At 43.5% G+C, this 8973-nt stretch overlaps 1 long non-coding RNA gene across 1 annotated transcript; it reads right to left on the reverse strand.

Moving 5' to 3' along the window:
- Positions 1–6302: 6302 nt before the first annotated feature.
- On the reverse strand, positions 6303–8165 carry LOC110017575. Its single transcript, XR_002293005.2, has 2 exons — positions 7846–8165; positions 6303–6643 (listed from the first exon to the last, which is right to left on the reverse strand). It is a non-coding gene; the product is annotated as an uncharacterized LOC110017575 (long non-coding RNA).
- Between the last annotated feature and the right edge of the window lie 808 nt (positions 8166–8973).

Raw genomic sequence — 8973 nt, forward strand, 5'->3', positions numbered from 1 at the left:
TTGGTTTCTTAGGCAAGACCCTACATGCCAAACTATGTAGCCACAAGGGGGCCTCAGTCTGGGTCCCCAGCCCGGAAAAAATACAGGGTTGTGTCAGAATGGCATCTGGCGTAAAACTCTCCACCAAACCACCAGTGCAAAGCAGTGAGAGCTGATACACTGTGGCAACACCTGAAGGGATCCGCCAAAAGATAAACAACAGTTCAAAGTAATATGCAATTCTCAGTTGACTTTGCAATTTGAAAGTGTATTTTGCATTTTAGAATCCAATATGAAAATTACTATTCAATTTTATCATGGGTATTAGATGGGCTGCAGTGGTCAGCCCTCTTGCCTTACAGCTAGAATGCCCCATTAAGGTCCCGGCTGGGACCGTTCTCTGTGGAGATGCATGTTCTCTTCATGCATGTGTGGGTTTTCTCTGAGCACTCCGTCTTCCTCTCACAGTCCAAAAAACATGAATTGCAGGTCAATTGTTTACTCTAAATTTTCCCTAGGTGTGACGGCGTGTGAAGGTGTATGTGCCCTGGTGGAATGTGGCCCTGGGAGGGACTGGCGACCCGTCCAGGAAGGACCCCACCTTAGCCCAACAGCGGCCCTGTGACACCATAAAGGATAATACAGGGTCGGAACAAGGATGGATGGTTTATTGATACCATAATTCAAATGAAAATGTATTTTGCAATTTACCATACGACACTAAAAATTACATTTCAATTCAGTTCAGGTTGTGCTGCATCACAAGTGTTGTCCGCTGTGATCCACTTGGTTGTTTTTATCTCATAGTAAAATAAACCTACCATCCATTATCAGATATTAATCATTATATTATTTCATTTTGAAACACTCTTATAATGGTAGTGTTGCATTTGATTCAATTAACAACTTACTTCAGACGGACCGATATGGTTGGATAAATCATTTCATGGATTAAGCATTACAACCCTAACCTGCATTTACTGCTATTTAAAAGATTTAGTTGATGTAATTTGTTATAGTACCAGCATAAACAAGAATTTAATTTCACCTCTGGGTTCAGGTAAGGACATATTCTTGGCCAAATCCTATAAAGAACTACGAAGTCCAGCTGTGACAATTCTGCCAGCATGTTGTAGAGCATCATCATCCATAAACGGAAAGTTGGGGTATTCTGGTGGAATTTGGTGACGATGATGGTTCTATGATGTCTTTGAGGTCAGAACTTGAAGGTGCTGGACCATCTACAAGAACCAAATGAGTTTTGCTCTGACTGGTGATCCCCGTCCAGACTGTTGCTCCTCCTCCACCAAAGAACCCTGAAGACCATGTTGTCCATCAACACTGATGACCACCATTTCTGTGGAAAGTAACACCGACCGTCATCAGTGAACAGGACGGTTGACGGTTGCTGCATCGTCCAGGTCACATGGTCTTCACTACAGAGTTTCATGGCGGTGTCTTGGTGTCAGTGAAGTCACCTGCAGCGGTCGAGTGTTATTCCAGTCAAAGCTGTGGAGTCGGTTGTGAATGGTTGGTCGGGAAACCCGAGTATCCCTCACATCTGGTAAACGGGCCTGCAGCTGTGTGGCGTTTGCTAAACCGTGTCTGAGGTCAGAGGTCGTTGGGTTCTGGTCACTCCTGGGTTTGTCCCAAACTCTGACAGTAGTTCAGAGTCTTGATACAAGTCTGCTGATGAAGCTTTGAGACAAGTTCACCTGCAACACCTGAATGACCAACCTAAAGACGCTATGGTCAGGTGGTGCTGCTTGTCCGTTTAGCGACATCTTGTTCATGGCTGTTTAATGATGAACTCGGAATGACTCTGACTAAATCAGCTTTTTATCCCCACAGAATGTTGAAGTTGATCCCACAATGAAAATGTTTATCTTTTAGAACCTTTTTAGTTTCTAACCAAGAAACACAACACAGTGAGACCTTGATTTCCCCATGTTAGTTTTAGATGATGTCTCTCACAGGGGACATGCACCTAAGATGAAAATGTCAGACCTCTCCATGATTTCTAAGTAGGAAAACTTGCAAAATTACAGGGGGCTCAAATACATATTTGCCTCGCTGGATGTGGAAAACACTAAATGAGGTGTGTCTATCACCCAAATACAATTGCCACAGTCTCTATTCTGAAAAGCTGTGAAGTGAAACAAAAACTATGTATATGACATCTTAGTTTTTCACAGTACCATGACTTATTGCAAGTAATGTAATTGATTTACCAGACGTTTTTTCTAAATAGTCTCACTCATTAATTGTGTGCTTATTAATATAGCTGAAGGCATGCTGAGTGTCCACGTGCCAAGATGGTTGCTCAGACAATGTTGGAAGACCTTTCTAAAGAAATCCTGAGATTAAATCATTATTTACAAATCCTTCTTGTCTTTTGGCACCAAATATACTTGGCTTACACTGCTTTTGGTTTCTGGTTTTTTTTTCAAAAAACAGCCAAAATACTGCTCTCAGTCTTCACATCTGTGCTTCCTTTGTGAAAATCTCTAGTTAAAAATATGAAAAAGTCCTTTTTATAGCAGTACTTCAGCAAGATGAACACCCTGACACTGTAAGAGGATCCTCTGTCCTCCACTGGTTACCTGTATTAATGACCCCTGTTTGAACTGGTTCTCAATATAAAGAAACCTGTCCACAACCTCAGACAGTCGCACTCCAAACTCCACTATGGCCAAGACCAAAAAGCTGTCTAAGGACACCAGAAACCAGATTGTTGACCTGCACCAGGCTGGAAGACTGAATCTGCAACAGGTAAGCAGCTTAGTGTGAAGAAGTCACCTGTGGGAGCAATTATTAGGAAATGGAAAAACATACGAGACCACTGATAATATCAATCCATGTGGGGCTCCCCCCAAGATCACAAGAACGGTGAGCAAAGATCCCAGAACCACAAAGGGGACCTAGTGAATGACCTACAGAGAGCTGGGACCAAAGTAACAAAGGCTACCATCAGTAACGCACTACACCACCAGGGACTCAAACCCTGCAGGGCCAGACGTGTCCCCCTGCTAAAGCCAGTACATGTGCAGGCCCGTCTAAAGTCTGCTAGAGAGCATTTTGATGATCCAGAAGAGGATTGGGAGAATGTCCTATGGTCAGATGACACCAAAATAGAACTTTTTGGTAAAACTCTACTCATCGTGTTTGAAGAAGAAAGAATGCTGAGTTGCATCCATAGAAAACCCATACCTGCTGTAAAGCATGGGGGTGGAAACATTACACTATGGGGTTGTTTTTCAGCAAAGGGATCAGGACGACTGATCCGTGCAAAGGAATGAATGGATGGGGCCATATATGTTAAAACCTCCTTCCATCAGCAAAAGCATTGTAGATGAAACGTGGCTGGGTCTTTCAGCGTGACAACAATCCCAAACACGTTGCCCGGGTAACAAAGGAGTGGCTTCATAAGAAACATTTCAAAGTTCTAGAGTGGTCTGGCCAGTCTCCAGATCTCAACCCCAGTGAAAGCCTTAGGAGGGAGTTGAAAGTTCTTGTTGCCCAGAGACAGCCCTAAAACATCACTGCTCTAGAGGAGATCTGCATGGAGGAATGGGCCAAAATACCAACGACAGTTTGTGAAAACCTTGTGCAGACTTACAAAAAACGTTTGACTGCTGTCATTGCCAACAAAGGGTAAATGACAAAGTACTGAGTTGAACTTTTGTTATTGACCAAATACCTTTTCTCTTCCATTATTTACAAATAAATTCTTTAAAAATCAGAAAATGTGATTTTCTGGATTTTCTTTTTGTCATTTTGTTTCTCATAGTTGAGGTTTACCTGTGCTGCTTCTCATCAGCTGGGACTTCAACCATGCCTCGCTCTCCTCCATTCTCCCCACTTTCACTCAGTACGTTAAGTGCCACACTAGGCTTGCTGTATGCAAACGTTAAGGACGCACATGACTCCAACCCCTCCCCCCACTCGGCTGCTCTGATCACAACCTGGTGCATCTGCTTCCTGAATTCAAACCCAGGGCAAGAAGAGAACCACCCCAGAAGAAGTCAGTGAGAGCATGGACTGATGAGGCCAGTGAGAGATTGAGAGACTGTTTCCAGACCACAGACTGGGAGACACTCTGCAGCTCTCATGGAGACGACAGCCTGACCCACTGCATCACCGACTACATCAGCTTCTGTGTGGAGAACACTGTACCAACTCGGAGGGTGCGGTGTTTCTCCAACAGCAAGCCCTGGATGACCCCTGAGCTGAGAGCCCTACTGAAGGAGAAGAGGAGGGCTTTTATATCAGGGGACAGAGAGGAGCAGAGGAGAGTTCAACGTGAACTCAAATGCAAGATCAGACAGGCTAAGAACAGCTACAGGAAGAAGCTGGAGGAGCGGCTGGAGAACAACAACGCTCGAGGTGTGTGGAGAGGTTTAAAGACCATCACTGGTCACTTACAGAGAGTAGGCACGGTGGCATCTGATGAACACAAGGGCTTGGCCAACGAGTTAAATCTGTTCTTCAACAGGTTTGACTCCAGCCCTCCTCCATCCACTTCACACATCTTCAGTCCAGCAGCTACACAGACCCCCAAGCACTCTCATCACTGCACACCACCCCCATCCACACCATCACTGCCCCCCCACCTCCACCCCCGTTTGCATCACTTCTGATCAGGTGAGGAGAGAACTGATGCGACTTAAGACCAGGAAGGAAAAGCTGTAGGTCCAGATGGCATCGGATCCGGATCCACTGCAATTTGCCTAAAGGCCGAACATCGGGGGGGATGATGCTGTCATCTACCTGCTGCACCGGGTGCTGACTCACCTGGAGGACGCAGGAACCGCTGTGAGGGTCATGTTTTATGACTTCTCCAGCGCCTTCAACACCATCCGGCCAGCTCTGCTGAGAGAGAAGCTGGAAGGGGCTGGAGTGGACCGACGACTGGCTGCATGGACGACCGACTACCTCACCAACAGACCACAGTATGTGAGGCTACACAACTGTGAGTCGGAGGTGGTGGTTTCCAGCACCGGGGCTCCTCAGGGGACGGTGCTCTCACCGTTCCTCTTCATCCTTTATACATCGGACTTTACATACGACACCAGCAGTTGTCACCTCCAGAAGTTCTCTGACGACTCAGCCATTGTTGGCTGTGTGTCGGGGGGGAACGAGCTGGAGTACAGGTCAGTCATCAAGGACTTTGTTGACTGGTGTGAGCGTAATCACCTGTGCTTGAACACCAGTAAAACAAAGGAGATGGTGATTGACTTCCGGAGGAAAACATCACAATACACACCGGTGAGCATCCAGGGCTCGGACATTGAGGTAGTGGACAGTTTTAAGTACCTGGGTGTTCACCTCGACAAGAAACTGGACTGGACTCACAATACTGATGCCCTGTATAAGAAGGGCCAGAGTCGCCTCCGCCTTCTGAGGAGACTGAGGTCCTTTGGAGTGTGCAGGCCTCTCTTAAGGACATTTTATGACTCTGTGGTAGCCTCTGTTATCCACTACGCCGTGGCCTGTTGGGGAGCAGGCAGCACAGACCGGGACAGGAAGAGACTCAACAAGCTGGTCAGGAGGGCCAGTTCTGTCCTGGGCTGTCCACTGGACTTTGTGGGGGAAGTGGGTGAAAGGAGGATGTTGACCAAGTTAACATCCATTATGGTCAACACCTCTCACCCACTACATCAGACAGTGGAGACACTGAGCAGCTCCTTCAGTGGCAGATTGTTACACCCCCCATGCAGGAAGGAACGGTTCCGCAGGTCATTCATTCCAACAGCTGTTTGATTGTACAATGCCACATTTTAAATAGACATGTACAAAACCGGTTATCATGCATCCATAGCCCAACCGAATATATTGTCTTTTACTTTATTTTATTTTTATTATTACGTATAACATATGTCAAGTCGTAATAGTGCATATAGGTGTAGATTCTTCTTTTTGTTAAATGTTATTACTTTGTTTTTTTGCACATTTTAAATACCCTTTTATTTTTTTTGCACATTGCTGTTGTTCTTTTTTTCACTGATCGGGTGTAGCAATTGAATTTCCCCAACGCGGGATCAATAAAGAATATCTTATCGCACCTTATGTTATGAAAATTTCAGGCCCTCTGTCATCTTTTGGAGTGGGAGAACTTGAACAATTGGTGGCTGACTGAATCCTTTTCTGCCCCAAGGTAGTTGCAGCATTACAAAAGAGGTTAAGGGGGTTTGGAAAATGGATGGATGGATAGGGTTTTTATGTGGCCATGATAACGAAAATGAATGTTTGGATTCTTTGATACTAGGTGGACATCTTGATTGTGTACATACATTTCATTTGGCAATGATACAAGTTTGTATGGAGAACTAAACATGGTTTTATTTTTTAAAAATTGCAGGTGTGGTACTTTTATTTGTATAGTCATAAATATAGGCTAACATTTTTTTTAACCTGGTTGTTTCAAACGTCAAATGTAGCAGCAGAGAACATGACTCCCCAAACTCTGCAACAGAAAGAACAGCAGCATCCCTCTGCACTCCAACCAACCATTCATCTCAGCTCACTCTCTCTGAGAGGGAACATGAGATTCCAGCACTCATGAATAGTTGAATACTTCCAGCATCGAGGCTTTGGCGCAGACTGAAGCTCCAGGTACACACATCCAACTCTTTCCTGCTTCAACCGGGATACCTGTTGTGGCCTTGTATTTGTAGCATAGCCCAAAAGAGAAGAACACATTTAATTATTATGCTTAGTTTGATTCTTCCATGACTTGGCAAAAACTCGTTTGAGGAAATTGATTGTTTCAAGTTAACTTGCATCATTTTTCCTATTGAACATTAAGTTCATATTCCTGGGCGTGAATGCCTATTTTCATTCTTCAAAACAAACCTGTTGTAGATAAATTTCACACAAAAAAACCTGCAGAGGACCATATGATGTGCTGGATTTACATTCAACTAGTTTTCAATGGGACCATATCCATCAGCAAGACATTTTGTTACATCTGCAGGGTACAACAGCTAAGGAGGGGCTGAGGCATCTTTTTTATGAAAGGGAATGTTGATGGCTGTAATTATTCCAGCCCACTTTCTTTAGTCTGTGCAATTTTCTGTGCAGGACAGAAAGTGGATGTCTGATAGCTAAATTGTACATTTACATCGATAGCAGCATAGCAGGAGTCTATGCAATAGGCTGCAGCCGGTCTGTTCATAACCCCTGCATTTGCTGCAGAGGGAGACAGAAGAGAGGAAGACAGGCGGTGGCGGTGTGCAGCAGAGGAGGATGGAGGGAGAGGCAAGGGAGGAAACACAAGCCAGGAGAGTGGCTATGATTGCCAGCCAGCATGCAGCCAGTAATTTCCATGTTGTGTTCCCCCCTCACACGCTCAATTTTTTTCTCTTCCATCCATTCACACCTCTCTGTTTTACAAGCCGGTGTGCTCAAGGTTAATAGGAAGTTGGAGGCGAATGACTAAAGATGCATGTACACAGACACTCAACAGCCCCTCTGAGTGCCTGATATGACAGTTCTAGCCATATGAGGAGCTTTTTGGCATTTACTTTTAATTTTTTATCATGCAGATGTGTTTAAAAGCTGAAAGTCTGAAGTCTACACATGAAAAAAAAGCTTTAAGGGAACCCAATAAGTTCTCGTATGAGCTGATGTTAATGCTTAGTCTAACAGGGTGACATGGGGCGAGGTTCACAGCAGGTGAGGCAGTGACATCATCAGTCAGATTCCCAAATAAATGAACCCTACACAGAAGATTCTTCACCATTTGATTGACAACAGTTAAAGTGTGTTGTTTAACATTTCCTTCGATCATTTTTCTTCTTTCTAAAAAATGTAGCATAGAAATAAAATAAAAAAAAATCACAAAAATTGTTATTATTGACTTACTTTTACTCCTAAATGAAGTCTGGGTGCCGCTCCTTCTGAAGAAACACCTTGATAACCTGCCAGTAGAAGTCTTTCTTTTCTTTCTTCAGTCTCTCTGTCTCCATGGAGACCACTGCCAGAGACGCATCCACAAATTCCTGACTTTAGACACAAAATCCTCCATTTAGAAAATGATGCTAAACAATAATAAAGAAGAACCTGACGGCTGCACTTGACTTCCTACCACTAATTCTATCATTCCTTAGCTGTGGTGTCACAGTCTCTGGGATCACCAGCGCCCTCTACTTTTAGGCAGGTGTACTGCAGGTCTCACCATGTGTATGTCAGATGTGCATTTTTAGTGGATAAAAAGATTAAATAAGTCACAAATTGGCACCAATGGATTTAGACAGTTGGCCAGAAATAATCAAATAAAGTAAATAAATATAAAGCGTCTTTTATGATGATGAAAAGGCCAAAACAACAAGGAGAATACGTCACGTGTTTGCGATGCAGGCTGGGCGGAGGTGAGGCACGGGCTGCTGGTGCATCATCTGCTGCTTTCTAGTGTATTTGACAGACAAATTTGTAAATTCACTACTTTTCTATTTTTTTTAACCAAATAAGCATTGAAAACCCACACAGAAAGCAGAATCATAGAACAGACATGTCTAAAAAATATTCCATTTTTATTTTTATTTAAAACATATATGTATTAATTGTGTTCATTTTATGTATTTTTAAACTCTATTTTTCAGATGAGCCACAGCCTCATCAATATCATGTTGGTCTCTTTGTGAGCAGTGGGGACATTACGTTTGATGACAGAAAAACTGTGGATGTTCATTAACCAAAATGCCATTTTAAAGTACCATAGAAAGCCATCCAACATTACCAGAGAAATAAATTCCCATTATTTTAAAACTCAGATCAGCATTAGTTTTGTTAGAGTACTCTGTAACTCCTATCTTCCTACCAAAGCTGGTTTTAAGTGCAAGACAATACTTGTTGTTTTTTGTTTGTGGTCCCTCCAAATGTTGTTTCTGTGATATAGCTGGACTCGGACAGTGTCATCTCTAAAGTCCCCGAGAAAATACAAAAAGTTTGTCCTCGTTATTGTATCCCAGCAAATTTCTTTAGTCAGTCTCC

This window comes from Oryzias latipes, chromosome 22, assembly GCF_002234675.1.
Source record: "Oryzias latipes chromosome 22, ASM223467v1".
In the NCBI taxonomy this organism is placed as follows: domain Eukaryota; kingdom Metazoa; phylum Chordata; class Actinopteri; order Beloniformes; family Adrianichthyidae; genus Oryzias; species Oryzias latipes.